This window comes from Mustela nivalis, assembly GCF_964662115.1.
Source record: "Mustela nivalis genome assembly, chromosome: 9".
Lineage (NCBI taxonomy): Eukaryota > Metazoa > Chordata > Mammalia > Carnivora > Mustelidae > Mustela > Mustela nivalis.
The window spans coordinates 33,078,501-33,096,571 of NC_139028.1; positions in this window are offsets into that span (position 1 = coordinate 33,078,501).

The following is an 18,071-nucleotide window of genomic DNA, read 5'->3' on the forward strand; positions in this document are numbered from 1 at the left end:
TTATCATCTCAGTACATCTTTCATAAATCCTGCTCAGGCCCAAGAGTACAGAAGCACAGCATGAGGTTTCCAGCAGGAGTAACTTAATTTTTTATCTATACCATTGTACATTAAACCTTCTCTATCCAATTTCCCTTCTCCAAATCTATAGGAAGTCTTAGAAAATCTCTTTGCTTGCCCCACCATAGTCTAATTTTCCATGAAATTTAAATCAAAATGTAATTTATTATCTATTTCAATGCTTTTCTCCTTCCCCACAGTTGGTTCAGAAACCTGTGGCAGGAGGGGTGGGGCTTTCTCTTTCTGCTGCTGAGGGCACCTCCTGAATTTGGGTAGAAGGGAAAAAGAAGAGGTGGTGATTAGGCACAAATGGCTGGTGTGGTTCATACTTGGGGTTAGTATCTTCTGAGTGGGGAGTTATCCCAATGCTGACCTTCTCTTGAGATGGCAGTCCACCCACATACCCTTTCCACTGGGGCCACCTCACCACAGCAAACAGCCTTCCTTTAACTTGAGCCCTGTTATCTCAATGCTTACCCCTCAGCCAAAGGGAAAACTTAGTCCTATTGCCTCACTATTTGGTGGAAATGCAGCTTGCTCCCTCAGCAATTCCAACTCTTTGTCTTCCCATCATAATGATGTACCAGCCTATCTCTCATCTTTCAATATTTCCACATGAGAAGGAGACACCTGTCATTGAATCCAGGGATACAGGATAGATTCTTCCACAATCACTCCAGGTTTCACTCCAAGCCCTTGGGGCTCTGTGTTTCCAATTCTCAAAGCACCTCAGTTGAGTAGCAGCACTTCTCATCCATGTATCCAAATAAAGAGGAGAAAAGGGAACATGGAGGCAATTTGCTGAAAATCTCAGTATGAGTCTTTTTCAGGTTTAAGAATTAAACCAGGCTTTAAATTTTTTAAAAAAATATTTTGTTTATTTATGAGAAAGGGAGTGTGTATGTGTATGTGTATGTGTGTGCAAGAAGGAGGGTGGGGGAAGGGGCAGAAAGCAGGAAGGGAAATCTCCAGTGGACTCTGAAATGAGCACAGAGTCCCATGTAGGACTTGATCCCATGACCCTGAGATCATGACCTGAGCTGAAACCAAGAGTCAGATGCTTAACTGATTGAGCCACCCAGGGACCCTACCAAGCCTTTAATTTTTTAAAATTATCAGCAGTACTTACTGGCAGGCTGCAATTAATGTTCACTAAAATCTATCATTGAAGAAGCTATTTTGCTACTGGTGACATCACTGATGAAGTCTGTTTCAAATCCAATGTGGGTCTCTTTGTGATGTTCAGCACTATGAAAGTTTTCACATAAAATCTTTCCCAGAATCCAGGTTAGACTTTTTACTATGATATGTACACTGGATGTTGTAACCTGTTTTATAACACATCATCAGAGTCCCTCAAGATTCTTGAATGATTACATTTCAAATGTGAGAATTTTAATGCCTTCCAGGAAAATGTAGATGTTTTTCTTAGACATACTCAGAAAATCCCATGCAATATATTGAATGATCTGCGTGAAAATGTTTGGGTGGTACATTTCCTCAAAGGGCAGACTGCCACATTCCTTACCTATGAGTAAAGCTTTCTAGGTGGCACAGAGAGGTAATGCCCAGTCTTCCATGTCCTAATGCCAAGTTTTCTTCAACTGATGTCTCCCTCACAGCTGCTAGTAACATGTGGAATAGGCACCCACTATTACCAAGGCAGAACTGGGGCCAGAATCCAAGGCATTAGAAGAATGATGCTTTCACACTCTCCTTGGAGATTCTGCAGTGGGAATATCTGAAAGTGTTACAGAACCAACCCCTATATACAGAGATGGGAAAAATATAAAGCAAAAATATAAAAATAAATAAACAATGAAAAAGGGAAAAATGCACGAGCAAAAAAATTCAACCTCTCTACCCCAACACTCAGAATCAGGGGCAAATCCTTTCACCAAGTTTTGTACTGTTGGTGATGTCAGAAGCTATTAAAAACATATAGAATGTCATGTATATGGAATTATGCAGTATGTAACCTTTAGAGATTGGTTTCTTTCACTTTGAGATTCATTTTGGTTGTTACATGTATCAATATAGTTTATTCTTTCTTATTTCTCAAAGTGATGATGTAATTTGCCATATTAACAAGCAGAAAAAACTCCATATGATAATCTCTATACAATATACAAAAAATCATATGAAAAACCCAACATCTATTCTTAATTAAAAAAAAAAAAGAAAAGTTTCAGTTAGAAATAGAAATAATAAATGAGGGATAGAATAGAACTTTCTCAGCCTGAGAAAGGGTATCTACAAAAAGCCTGCAGCCAACATAATTTCTTATTAATGAAAGACTCTACGCTTTCTCCCTAAGATGAATAATGAAGAAAGGATGTCTGATCTTACTGTTCAACATTGTACTGATGGTTCTAGCCAGTGCAATAAACAAGAAAAATAATTAAAAGCCATTCATATTGGGAAGTTAGGAAGAAGCCAACTTGTCTTTAATCATAGATGACATGATCATACACATAGAAAGTCCTAAAGAATTTACAAAATGCTACTAGGTCTACTAAGAGAGTTAAGCAAGACTGAACACAAGGTTAGCATGCAAAGTCAATGCTATATCCTCTTGCTGACAACAAACAATCAGACATTGATGTTGAAGAAACAATAGCATTTACAATATCAAATATCATCATCAAATATATAAAAAGCTTCAAAATAATCAAAGATGCCCAAGTCTGCATATTGAAACTATAAAACATCACTATGGGAAATTAAAAAATATATATATATATTCTTTTTAAGTTTATAAATATATTCTTTATATATTTAATACATAGTATATATGATATTATATATAATATATGTATATATACAATGTATATATAATATACACATTATATATTATATAATTACATATAATATAATATATAATTACATTATATATACTATAATTATATATACTATATATATTATATATATAGTGCTTATGGTCAAAACTCAATCTCTTTAAGATGTCAATTCCTCTTACTTTGATCTATAGACTATAGGCTCAATGTAATCCCATTGAAAATCCTAGAGGCTTTGTTTAGAAATTGACAAGCTGATTCTAAAATTTATGGGAATGTGAAAACCTAGTATAACTAAAACATCTTTAAAAAAAACACGCAAAGTTTAAGACTTATACTGTGTGAAATCAAGAGTCATTATAAAACCTAGTAATCAAAATAATGTAGGATTGGAATAAAAATAGAAAATTAGATTAATGGAATCCTCATTTCTATAAGGGTTCAAAATTGTCCTATATGTATATTGTTAATTGATATTTGACAAAGGGGCCTGGGCAATTCAATGGAGACAGGTTAATATTTTTAACAGGTAGGGCTGGGAGAAATGGTCATTTGTGGTAGGCAAAATTCTAAAGATATATCCCCCAGATTCTGTATTCTTATTATTCAAACAGTAGTGTAGGTATAACTACTGAAGGATTTTGCAGATATAATTAAGGTTACAGAATTTAAGAGAAGACGATTATCTAGGACTGCCCACACAGGCCCAATATAGTCAGTTGAATCCTTAAAAGCAGAGAGATTTCTCTGGCTGGAATAAGAAAGATGGGTGGGTGAAGAAGGCAGAAATGAGAGGTCAAAGAAATTTAGAGTGTAAGAAGGACTTCACGCACTGTTGCCAACATCCACCCTTTCCTTTCCTTTCTTTTCCTTCCTTCCTTCCCTCCTTCCTTCCTCTCTCTCTCTCTCTCCCTCTTTCTTTCTTTCTCTCTCTCTCTCTTTCTTTTCTTTCTTCTTTCTTTCTTTCTTTCTTTCTTTCTTTCTTTCTTTCTTTCTTTCTTTCTTTCTTTCTTTCTTTCTTTCCTTCCTTCTTTATTTCTCTCTCTTTCATAGAGAGAGAAAGAAAGAGAAAGTACTCAAGCAGGCAAAGTGGCAGGCAAAGGGACAGGGAGAAGCAGGTTCCCCACTGAGCAGAGGGTCCAATGAAAGGCTCAATCCCAGGGTTCTGGGATCATGACCTGAGTTGAAGGAAGACACTTAACTGGCTGAACCACCCAGGCACACCTGTTGCATGTTTTCAAGTCTGCCATGACTCAGGACATTCAGGTGACCTCAGGAAACCAAGAACAGCAAAACAAAATAAAACAAACAAACAACCCAAAGACTCCACTCCTACAACAACTGGAACTAATTTTTTTCAACAATCTGAATGATCCTGGAAATAGATTCTTCCCTTGAACCTTGTCCTTGATTTTGGCTTTCTGAATTTATAAGCAGAGAACCAACTAATCCAAGCTATACCAAGGCTCTGACCAATGAAAATTGTGAGATAATAAATAATGTTGAAGTTTATAGTATTTTGTTATAGCAGCAATTAAACTGATGCAAAAAAATTGAACCTTGATCCTAACCTCATGTTGTTTGCGAACACTAACTCAAAATGGATCATAGACCCAAATGGAAAAGCTAAAATTTTAAACTTCTAAAAGAAACAATTTGACTTTGGAGTTAGTAAAGATTTTATTGTTAAAATATAATGTATTATTTGTTTCAGGGGTACAGGTCATCACTCTTAAACAATTCGCAGTGCTCACCATAACACAGACCCACCTCAATGTCTGTCACCCAGCCACCCTTCCTTCCCAGCCCCCTCCACTCCAGCAACCCTCAGTTTTTTTTTTTTCCCTGAGTTTAAGAGTCTCTTATGGTTTGTCTCCCTCTTGTTTCATTTTTACCTCCATTCCCCTATGGTCCTCTGTCTTGTTTGTTTGTTTCTTTCTTTCTTTCTTTTTTTTTTTTAGATTTTGAAAATTTATTTATTTGACAGAGATCACAAGTAGGCAGAGAGGCAGGCAGAGAGAGAGGAGGAAGCAGGCTCCCCGCCAAGCAGAGCCTAATGCGGGGCTTGATCCCAGAACTCTGGGATCATGACCTGAGCCGAAGGCAGAGGCTTTAACCACTGAGCCACTCAGGCGTCCCCTCTGTCTTGTTTCTCAAATTGCTCCATATCAGTGAGATCATATGATAATTGTCTTTCCCTGATAGACTTCTTTTGCTTAGCATAATACCCTCAAGTTCTAGCCGCATCACTGCAAATGGCAAGATATCATTTTTCTTATATATATTATATATTATATAATATATAATATAATGTATAATATTCCATTGTGTGTATATATATATATATATATATATATATATATATATATACACACACAACATCTTCTCTATCCATTCATCTGTGATGGACATCTAGATTCATTCCATAGTTTGGGTATTGTGGACATTGCTGTTATAAACATTGAGGTGCATATGTCCCTTTGGATCACTACATTTGTATCTTCGGGGTAAATACCCAGTAGTGCAATTGCTGTTTTCAAGAGTGGCTGCACTAGCTTGCATTCCCACCAACAGTGTAGGAGGGTTCCCCTTTCTCCACATCCTTGTCAACATTTGTCATTTTCTGACTTTTTAATTTTAGCCATTTAGACTGGTGTGAGATGGTATCTCATTGAGGCTTTGATTTGTACTTTCCTGATGCTGCATGATATTAAGCACTTTTTCATCTGTCTGTTGGCCATTTGGATATTTTCTTTGCAGAAATGTCTGTTCATGTCTTCTGCCCATTTCTTGATTGGATTATTTGTTTTTGGGTGTTACGTTTGGTAAGTTCTTTGTAGATTTTGGATATGAAGCCCTTTATCAGATATGTCATTTGCAAATATCTTCTCCCATTTTGTCACTTGTCTTTTGCTTTTGTTGACTGTTTCCTTTGCTGTAAAAAAGATTTTTATCTTGATGAAGTCCCAATAGTTCATTTTTGGCCTTGCTTCCCTTGCCTTTGGCAATGTTTCTAGGCAGAAGTTGCTGAGACTGAGGTGGAAGAGGTTGTTGCCTGTGTTCTCCTCAAGGACTTCAATGGATTCCTGTTTCACAGGAATGAGGATGAGGTCTTTCATCCATTTTGAGTCTACTTTTTTGTGTGTGGTGTAAGGAAACAGTCCAGTTTCATTCTTCTGCATGTGGCTGTCCAAGTTTCCCACACCATTTGTTGAAGAGACTGTCTTTTTTTTCCATTGGACATTCTTTCCTGCTTTGTTGAAGATTAGTTGACCACAGAGTTAAGGGTCCATTTCTGGGCTCTCTATTCTGTTCCATTGATCTATGTGTCTGTTTTTGAGCCGGTATCATACTGTCTTGAAGATTACAGATTTGTAATAGAGCTTGAAGTCCGGAATTGTGATGCCACCAGCTTTGGTTTTCTTTTTTAACATTCCTCTGGCTATTTGGGGGTCTTTTCTGGTTCCATAGAAACTTTAGGATTATTTGTTTTATTTCTTTGAAAAAGTTGATGGTATTTTGATAAGTCTTGCATTAAATATGTAGATTGCTTTAGGTAGCATAGACATTTTCACAATATTTGTTCTTCCAATCCATGGGCATAAAACACTTTTCCATTTCTTTGTGTCTTTCTCAATTTCTTTCATGAGTATTCTATAGTTTTCTGAGTACAGATTCTTTGACTCTTTGTTAGGTTTATTCCTAGATATGTTATGGTTTTATGTGCAGTTGTAAATAGGTTTGACTTCTTAATTTATTTTTCTTCTGTCTTGTTGTTGGTGTATAGCAGTGCAACTGATTTCTGTGCATTGATTTTATATCCTGACATTTTACTGAATTCCTGTATGAGTTCTACTAGTTTGGGGGTGGAGTCTTTTGGGTTTTCCACACAAAGTTTCATATCATCTGCAAATAGTGAGAGTTTGACTTCTTCTTTGCCAATTTGAATGCCTTTTAGTTCTTTTTGTTGTCTGATTACTGTGGCTAGGACTTCTAGTACTTTATTGATCAGCAGTGGTGATAGTGGACATCCCTGCTGTGTTTCTGACATTAGGGGAAAAGCTCTCATTTTTTTCCCCATTGAGAATGACATTCTCTGTGGGTTTGTCATAGATGGCTTTGATGATATTGAGGTATGTATCCCTATCCCTACACTGTGAACAGTTCTGATCAAGAAAGAATGCTGTACTTTGTAAAATGCTTTTTCAGCATCTCTTGAGAGTATCATATGGTTCTTGTTTTTTCTTTTATTAATGCATGTATCACATTGATTTATTTGTGTATGTTGAACTAACTTGCAAACCAGGAATAAGTCACACTTATAACCTCTTGGTTATGAGGAATAACCCTTTTAATATACTATTAGATCTTACTGGCTAGTATTTTGGTGAGAATTTTTGCATCCATGTTCATCAGGGATATTGGTCTGTAATTCTTCTTTTTGTGGGGTCATTTTCTGATTTTGGGATCAAGGTAATGCTGACCTCATAAAATGAGTTTGGAAGTTTTCTTCCATTTCTATTTTTTGGAACAGTTTCAGGAGAATAGGTATTAATTTTTCCTTAAATGTTTGGTAGAATTCCCCTGGGAAGCCATCTGGCCCTTGGCTCTTGTTTTTGGAGGATTTTTGATTACTGCTTCAATTTCTTTACTGGTTATGGGTCTGTTCATGTTTTCTATTTCTTCCTGGTTCAGTTTTGGAAGTTAATATGTCTCTTAAATGCATCCATTTCTTCCAGATTGTCAAATTTGCTGGCATATAGTTGCTAACAATATGTTCTTATAATAATTTGTATTTCTTTGGTGTTGTTTGTGATCTCTCCGCTTTCATTCATGCTTTTATTAATTTGGGTCCTTTCTCTTTTCTCTTTGGAAAGTCTGGCCAGGGGTTTATCAATCTTATTAATTCTTTCAAAGAACCAGCTCCTAGTTTTGTTAATCTGTTCTACTGTTCTTTTCATTTCTATTTCATTGATTTCTGTCCTGATCTTTATTATTCTCTTCTCCTGCTGGCTTAGGCTTTATTTACTGTTCTTTCTCCAGCTCCTTTAGGTGTAAGGTTAGGTTGTGAATTTGAGACCTTTCTTGTTTCTTGAAAAAGGTTTGCATTGCTATATACTTTCCTCTTGGGACTTCCTTTGCCATGCCCCCAAGAATTTGAACAGTTGTGTTTTCATTTTCACTTGTTTCCATGAACTTTTAAAATTCTTTAATTTCCTGGTTGACCCATTCATTATCTAGTAGAATGCTATTTAGCCTCCATGTATTTGAGTTATTTCTAAATTTCCTCTTGTGGTTGAGTTCTTGTTTCATGGCATTGTGGAGAATGAAAATATGTAGGGAATGATTCTAGTCTTTTGATACTGGTTCAGACCTGATTTGTGACCCAGGATGTGATCTATTCTGGAGAATGTTCCATGTGCACTAGAGAAGAATGTGTACTCTGTTGCTTTGGGATGGAATGTTCTGAATATATCTTTGAAGTCCATCTGGTCCAGTGTGATATTTAAAGCCTTTATTTCTTTGTTGATCTTTTGCTTAGATGATCTGTCCGTTTCAATGAGGGGGATATAAAAGTCTCCTACTATTACTGTATTTTTGATGTGTTTCTTTGATTTTGTTATTAATTGGCTTATATAATTGGCCATTCTCATGTTATGGCTATAGATATTTAAAATTGTTAGATCTTCTTGTTGGGCAGACTCTTTAAGTATGATATAGTGTCCTTCTTATCTCTTACTATAGTCTCTGGTTTAAAATCTAACTTGTTTGATATAAGGGTTGCCACTCCAGCTTTCTTTTGACATCCATTAGAATGGTAAATTGTTTTCCATCCCCTCACTTTAAATCTGGAGGTGTCTTTGGGTCTAAAATGAGTCTCTTGCAGACAGTGTATCAATGGGTCTTATTTTTTTTTTATCCATTCTGATACCCAGTGTCTTTTTATTGGGGAATTTAGCCCATTTGTATTCAGGGTAAGAATAGAAAGATATGAATTTAGTGCCATTGTATTGCCTGTAAGGTGATTGTTGCTGTATATTGTCTCTGTTCCTTTCTGGTCTATGTTACTTTTAGGCCCTCTCTTTGCTTAAAGAACCCCTTTCAATATTTTCTGTAGGGCTGGTTTGGTTCCAAAAATTCTTCTAGTTTTTATTTGTCCTGGAACCTTCTCTCCTCTATTTTCAATGAAAGTCTAGCTGGATATAGTATTCTTGGCTGCATATTTTTCTCATTTAGTGCTCTGAATATATCATACTAGTTCTTTCTGGCCCACCAGGTCTCTGTGGATAGGTCTGCTGTGGGTCTAGTGTTTCTCACATTGTAGGTTACATACCTCTTGTCATGAGCTGGTTTCAGAATTTTCTCTTTGTCTTTGGGACTTCTAAGTTTTACTATTAGATGACAGGATGCTGACCTATCTTTAGTGGGGGGCATTCTCTGTGCCTCCTGGGTTTTGATGCCTGTTTCCTTCTCCAAAATAGGGAAATTCTCTGCTATAATTTGCCCTAATATACCTTCTGCCCCTTTCTGTCTTACTTCTTCTTCCTGGCTCCCAAATATTCTAATATTGTTATCTCTCAAATTCTCCTTTTGTGATCCAGTAGTTGTTTATCTCTCCTTTTCTCAGCTTCTTTATTCTCCATCCTTTGGTCTTCTATATCATGAATTCTGTCTTCTGCCTCATTTATCCTAGATGTTAGAGCCTCCATTTTTAATTGCACCTCATTAATAGCCTTTTTTATTTCAACTTGGTTAGATTTTATTTCCTTTCTTTCTCCAGAAGGGAATTCTCTATAATCATCTATGATTTTTTAAAGCCCAGCTAGTGTCTTTATAATCATCATTCTGAACTCTAATTCTGACATCTTATTAATGTCAATATTTATTAGGTACTGCGTCCTGTTCTTTTTTTTTTGAGGAGAGTTTTTCCATTTTGCCATTTTGTTCATAGAAGAATAGATGAATGAGAGAGCAAAATGCTAAAAGGGTAACAATGACCAGAAAAATAAATACTAAAAAATCAGAAGAGACCTGAAACCAGAAGAAAAAGAAAGAAAGAAAAAGAAAAAGAATATTATCAGGCTGGTGAATAGAAGAGAGCCACATACTAGAATTTGGGTGTATCTTGGTCTGTTAGAAGAAATTGCATACCAAAATTTCAAAGGAAAAAAACCTTACATATATATACAAAAATAAGGGTAAATACATAGAAGGGATGGAATATGACTGTAAAGATGAAAATTTTAAAAAGGAATTGATAAGATATTGGTTGAAAAAAGAAAGAAGAAAAGTTTTAAAAAGGAGAGAATGTGATCAGACAGGAGACTAGAACAAAGCCATACACTAGATTTAGGGTATATTTTGGTCTGTTAGAAGAAACTGTATCCCAAATTTTAAAGAAAGAAAAAAAATATATATATATACACACACACACAAAATAAGGGTAAGTATAATGAAGGGATAGAATATGACTGTAAAAATGAAAATTAGAAAAGATTTTTTAAAAGGAATTGATAAAAGAGATTATTTTTAAAAAGGAAGAAAAATTCAAAAAAAAGAAAAAAGAAAGAAAATTAAAAAAATTAACTTTGAATGACTGAAGAATCATGGGAAAAAAGCCATGAAATCTATTTGCTTTTTTCCCCTAGGTCTGGTGTTTTGCAGTTCTCATTGATTGGTAGACTTGGTCTTGGCTGGATTTTTTTTTTAAACTTTTTTTTTAATTTTTAATTTTTTATTGTTTATAAACATATAAAATATTTTTATTCCCAGGGGTACAGGTCTGTGAATCGCCAGGTTTACACACTTCACAGCACTCACCATAGCACATACCCTTCCCAATGTCCAACCACCCTTCTCCCAACCCCACTCCCCCCAGCAACCCTCAGTTTGTTTTGTGAGATTAAGAGTCACTTATGGGTTGTCTCCCTCCCAATCCCATCTTGTTTCATTTATTCTTCTCCTACCCCCTTAACTCCCCATGTTGCATCTCTACTTCCTCACATCAGGGAGATCATATGATAGTTGTCTTTCTCCGCTTGACTTATTTCGCTAAGCATGATACCCTCTAGTTCCATCCACGTCATTGCGAATGGCAAGATTTCATTTCTTTTGATGGCTGCATAGTATTCCATTGTGTATATATACCACTCTTATTTATCCATTCATCTGTTGATGGACATCTAGGTTCTTTCCATAGTTTGGCTATCGTGGACATTGCTGCTATAAACATTCGGGTGCATGTGCCCCTTCAGATCACTACGTTTGTATCTTTAGGGTAAATACCCAGTAGTGTGATTGCTGGGTCATAGGGCAGTTCTATTTTCAACATTTTGAGGAACCTCCATTCTGTTTTCCAGAATGGTTGCACCAGCTTGCATTCCCACCAACAGTGTAGGAGGGTTCCCCTTTCTTCGCATCCTCGCCAGCATCTGTCATTTCCTGACTTGTTAATTTTATTTCTTCTGACTGGTGTGAGGTGATATCTCATTGTGGTTTTGATTTGTATTTCCCTGATGCCAAGTGATATGGAGCACTTTTTCATGTGTCTGTTGGCCATCTGGATGTCTTCTTTGCAGAAATGTCTGTTCATGTCCTCTGCCCATTTCTTGATTGGATTATTTGTTCTTTGTGTGTGAGTTTGCTAAGTTCTTTATAGATTTTGGACACTAGCCCTTTATCTGATATGTCGTTTGCAAATATCTTCTCCCATTCTGTCAGTTGTCTTTTGATTTTGTTAACTGTTTCCTTTGCTGTGCAAAAGCTTTTGATCTCGATGAAATCCCAATAGTTCACTTTTGCCCTTTCTTCCCTTTGGGCTGGATGTTCTTGCTGATCTTCTTGGGAAGGGGAGTTTTGCAGTGATTCTCAAATGTCTTTGCTTGATGCCAAACTGCACTACCCTTACCAGGGGCCAGGCTAAGTGATCTGCTCATATTTTCTCTTAATAGCTTTTGTTCCCTGAAAGCCTTCCATACAGCTTTGAAGGACTAGAATGAAAATATCAGCCTCCCAATCTCTGGCCCCAGAGGAGCTGAGAGCTCTGGGACCCCCACTTCAGCAAGCCCTCAGTGAAAAGCAGTCAGTCATGCCTATCTCCCTGGTCTCGGGCTGTGCTTCATGCTCAGCCAGCTTGTGACGGAGCATTTCTATCTCTGGCCCATGGCCCTGTTTGGAGTCTCCAAACTCAGCAGATTTCTGCAGTGTGCTCCTGCACTGCTCCTCCCGGTGGAGGAAGGGGGCTCTCCCTGGATCTACCACTTGTGAGGTCCCTGCTCAAAGAATAGTGGTTCAACTGTGCCTCAGATCTTGGTTTATGGCAACCCCAAGCTGAGAGCCCACTCCTCAGCTCCGTCTTTGCAGCTGGCTTCCCTGTTGCAATATCTGGGAGTTCTGTCACACTCAGACACCCCTGGTGCTTCTGTGACCTCGAAGGTCCTGAGACCGCACTGTGCCAGCGAGGGTTCTGTCCGCCTACCTCCACTTAGCCACTGGGGCAATGTCCCTCAGTGGGGCAGACTTCTAAAAGTTCTGATTTTGTGCTCTGCTGCTCTATCTCTTGTTGGTAGCTGGCTGGCAGAGGATCCCTCCCCCCGAGGTCTATCTTTGCAAATATCACCTCAGATTCACTTCTCTGCACATCCTACCTTCCAGAAAGTGGTTGCTTTTCTGTTCATAGAATTGTTGCTATTCTCTTCTTTGATCTCCTTTTGAGTTTTGATAACTAGCTGAATTCCTGGGACCAGACAAAATTTAGGTCTCCTACTCTTCTGCCATCTTGTTCCTTACCACCTCAACTCTGAACCCAGCAAAGATTTCTTTAATAAAACACAATAACCATACATTTCTATCAAAATTAGTCTTCATGAAAATTAACTTTTGCTGTTTGAAACACACTGTCATTATGTGGAACGTAAAAGCAAACCACAGACAGGGAGAAAATATTTGCAATACGTATATTCAATGTATCTAGAACATGTAAACATTCCTTAAAACATAATAAAGCAAAGAACCCAATAGCATATAGGCAAAAATTTTAAGAGACACTTCACAAAAAAGATGGTATATAGGCAAATGAAAATATACCCAATATCATTAGACATAAGGAAAATACAAGTATAATCATAATAAAATAGAAATACATGTCCACTAGAATGGCTAAGAGTCAAGATTGATCACACCAAGCGCTGGTGAAGATATGGATTAATTGGAACGGACATACATTTCTGATGGAAATTCAAATGATACAGTTAGTACAATGTTTAGTTTTATCTGTTAACTTGGCTGGGTCATGGTTCACAGATATTTGTTTAAATATTATTCTGTATGTTTCTGTGAGAGTATTTTGGATGAATTACATTTAAATCAGTGGATTTAAAGACTGGCCTCTATAATGTAGGTGATCTTCCAGTTAGTAGAAGTCCTGACTAGAACAAAAGACTGACCTCCCTTGAGCAGAAGGAATTCTTACAGCAGTTGGCTTTTGAACTTGAACCACAGCATCAGCCCTTCCTAGGGTCTCCAGCCCAATGACTTTCCAAACTTAACTGAAACTTAGTGTCTTTCTTGGTTTCTAGCCTGATGGGGTTCAGACTTGAAATGCAATATCAGCTCTTCCCTGGTGTGATGTTTAGCTTTATGTGTCAACTTGACTGGGTCATGGGATGCCCAGATGTTTGGTTCAACATTATTTTGGTTGTGTCTGTAAGGGTGTTTATAGAGGAGATTAACATTTGAATTGATAGATTGAGTAAAGCAGATTGCCTTTCCAGTGGGGGTGGGTTTTAGCGAATCCACTGAAAGCCTAATAGAGCAAAAAGCATAGCAAAAGAGAACTCACTCTCTCTGCTGACTATCTTGAGCTGGGACATCAGTCTTTTCCTGCCTTTGGACATGGACTGGAACTTATACTGCTGGCTCTCTTAGTTCTCAGGTCTTTGGACTGCAGATCATGGGATTTCTCAGCCTCCACAATCATGTGATACAATTTCTTATTTTAAAAAAACCCTGTCTTTCTCTCAATGAAAGTAAAATGAACAGCCTCTAAGAGCTACTCTTAAAGCAAGAGAATTAATTAGGAAAAAAATGGAATCCTGTAAGTTGAAATGGAGATATATAGGAAGATCCAGACAAAGTTGAAGATATTGAGTCCCTAAATTCTGGTGAGTCTTCTTTGCTCTTAAAAAAGAGGTCTCTCCATTCTCAGTAGAAGTGGTGTCCCATCCCATCCTCAGTGAAAGTGGTTTTCCCACTACCAGTGGTTGCAGTTTTCCTATCCATGGTAATAGTATCTATACATCCATTGAGGGGGTTAACCTTGCATTGCATAAGGAAGCTGTAGTGGTCTCCCCTGAAAAAGTTGCCATGAAAGAAAATACTGATTATCCTTAGAGCCCACCCTTCCCACCCCTCTTTGCTTCTAGACCTATAACTAGACTAGTCCCAGCAGGCTCCTAGAGGGAAGGTACAACACATGACCCATGAGGAGGTATAGTATATTCCAAAAGAACTATTCGTGTTTCTAATTTATACAGATAGAAATCCATAAGACACATATGTGAATGGATATTAAGGATGTCGAGTAATAGTGGAAGTTGGATTCAATTATTCCCATTGGAGAATGTTCACAAAGCCAAGATTCTGCATTTGATGTTAAGGAATTAGGAAGAACTCTAAGTTTGTTTGATTGATTGGCTGAAACATGGATTGAAAGGTGACCCTCAGTGAGTGAATTGGAAATGTTAGACTTGCCTTAGTTTAATGCAGAGGAAAGGATTCAATGGCTTAGGTAGATGGGAATGTTAGACAAGACTTGTCATTTAAAACCTACTCATCCACACTGGGAAGATCTAGAAAACACTCCTTTCACCACTACTGTAGAAATAAATTTGTGAGGGAAATCCTGACATCTGTGAAAGACTCTGTGATCATTTTTCTTTGTGGGCCAGACCTCCTGGTGGGAACTGCAGTCATTGAGTTGTCATGAATATTTCTTCTTTATTTTGTTGCGAATATGTGCATGTGTATTTGTATGTACTCTTATCATGTAATGGTAAGATATATTGACTATGTCATAATATTTAAGTATTATTAAAGTTATACCATAATGATTAAGCTATAGGATATCAATAAGCAAAGATAAACTCAAAATGGATAAAAGACCTCAATGTGAGACAGGAATCCATCAGAATCCTAGAGGAGAACATAGGCAGTAACCTCTTCGATATCAGCCACAGCAACTTTTTTCAAGATATGTCTCCAAAGACAAAGGAAAAAAAAGTGAAGATGAACTTTTGGGACTTCATTAAAATCAAAAGCTTCTGCACAGCAAAGGAAACAGTCAAGATAACAAAGAGGCAACCCACAGAATGGGAGAAGATATTTGCAAATGACAGTATAGACAAAAGGTTGATATCCAGGATCTAAAAAGAATTCAAACTCAACACACACAAAACAGATAATCATATAAAAAAATGGGTAGAAGATATGAACAGACACTTCTCCAATGAAGACATACAAATGGTGATCAGACACATGAAAAAATGTTCATCATCACTAGCAATCAGGGAGATTCTAATTAAAACCACATTGAGATACCACCTTACATCTGTTAGAATGGCCAAAATTAGCAAGACAGGAAACAACATGTGTTTGAGGGGATGTGGAGAAAGGGGAACCCTCTTATACTGTTGGTGGGAATGCAAGTTGGTGCAGCCTGTTTGGAGAACAGTGTGGAGATCCCTCAAGAAATTAAAAATAGAGCTTCCCTAGGACCCTGCAATTGCATTACTGGGTATTTACCCCAAAGATACAGATGTAGTGAAAAGAAGGGCCAGCTGTACCCCAATGTTTATAGCATCAATGGCGACGGTCACCAAACTGTGGAAAGAACCAAGATGCCCTTCAACAGACAAATGGATAAGGAAGATGTGTTCCATATACACTATGGAGTATTATGCCTCCATCAGAAAGGATGAATACCCAACTTTTGTATCAACATGGATGGGACTGGAAGAGATTATGCTGAGTGAAATAAGTCAAGCAGAGAGAGTCAATTATCATACGGTTTCATTTATTTGTGGAGCATAACAAATAGCATGGAGGATATGGGGAGATGGATAGGAGAAGGGAGTTGAGGGAAATTGGAAGGGGAGATGAACCAGGAGAGACTATGGACTCTGAAAAACAATCTGGGGGGTTTGAAGTGGCAGGGGGGTGGGATGTTGAGGGAACCAGGTGGTGGGTATTAGAGAGGGCACGGATTGCATGGAGCACTGGGTGTGGTATAAAAATAATGAACAGGGGCACCTGGGTGGCTCAGTGGGTTAAGCCGCTGCCTTTGGCTCAGGTCATGATCTCAGGGTTCTGGGATCGAGTCCCGTATGGGGCTCTCTGCTCAGCGGGGAGCCTGCTTCCTTCTCTCGCTCTCTCTACCTGCCTCTCTGCCTGCTTGTGATCTCTCTCTGTCAAATAAATAAATAAAATCTAAAAAAAAAAATAATGAACACTGTTATGCTGAAAAAAAAATTAGTAAATTAAACTTTATTAAATTAAAAAAAAAAAGTAAACATTACCTCAAAACTTTGCATCTTATTTTGGGGGAAGGGTTAGTGCATTTTCAGTTGCTTGCAGGTTAGTTGTATCATGTTAGATGGAAGTATGACATGTTATTGCCTTCATTTGGACATTAATTATGATTCAAAGAGATGTGTATAGGGTCAAATTGACAAGGAGTGGACTCGTGATGGGTAATATTATATGTAAACTTGGCTAGGTCACAGTACCTAAGTATTTGGTCAAACGTTATATGGATGTTTTTATGAGTTTGTTTCTGGATGAAATGAATGTTTGTAAACTTTGACTAAAATAGATTGCTCTCCATAATGTGGTGGGCCTCATCCAATTAGATGAAGACCTGATGTTATGCACTGAATGTCTGTAGCCCTCAAAATGCATATGTTGAAACTCTAACCCCCAATGTGATGGTATTAGGATGTGGGGCCTTTGGGAGGTAATTAGGTTTAAATAATCCCATGATGAGATTACTGCATTTATAAGAAGTAAAAGAGACCCTAAAACTTTGTGTCTCACACAAGTGGGGATACAGTAAGAAAATGGTTATTTGCAAGGAAGAGGGTCCTTACCAGAACCCTACCATGATGGTGGTACTTGCTGGCTTCTAGAACTGTGAGAAATAATGTTTGTTTCTTTATTAAGTATTTTGTTACAACAGCCCAAGAAAAGACACTTAACTAGAATAAAACACTGAACTCCCCTGAGCAAAAATGAATTCTGCCAGAAGATGGCCTCGAGACTTGAACCACAACATTTGTTCTAATTTGACTGTTCAGTTTTCTGGTCTGCCTTGATAATTTTGGACTTGCTATCTTCAATAATCATGTGAGCCTACTCTTTATAAATAAATAATAATTAATTATAAATAAATAAATAAATAAACCTCTTCATATACACACATCCTGTTGGTTCTGTTTCTCTAGAGAAGTCTGACTAACACTTTTTGTTTGTTTGTTTTTGGGAAACAGTTTGGTTATTTGTGAAAAAATTAAACATCCACTTTTCACATGTCTTAGCCATTCCATTTACCTAAGAAAAAGAAAGCATTAAGTCCATACAAGGATTTATACATGGGTGCTTATAGCATCTTTATTTCTAATGGCTCCAAAGTGGAAACACCCCAAAATGATCATTAATAAGGGTATCGATAAATTATAGTATATCCATATAATGAAGTCATATTTAACAAGAAGGAAGAACTATTAATACATACAGCAAAGTGATGAATCTCAAATAAATATATTGAATGAAAGAAGTCAGTAAAAAGAGTATCTTATTGCATAATTTCTTTTATAAAGCAATCTAGAAGATGTAAGAGTATCTATAGGGTCAGAAAGCACTTCAGTGGTTGTCTTCAGATAGGAGTGGGTATGGAAGTTCAAAAGGAGCATGAGAAAACTTTTGGAAGTGATGAATATTTTTATCATCTTGATTGTAGCAATGATTTCAAATATCTCAAAAATCATCAAATTGTACAACCTTAAATATGTCAGTTTATTGCCTATCAACTACACCTCAATGAAGTTGTACATGCCCCCAAACAACAATAACAATAAAGCAGACACAGATCATACCTTCATGGTGTTAACTGTTGAGTGAGATAATAATCACTAATATTTATAAGGTACTTACTATGTT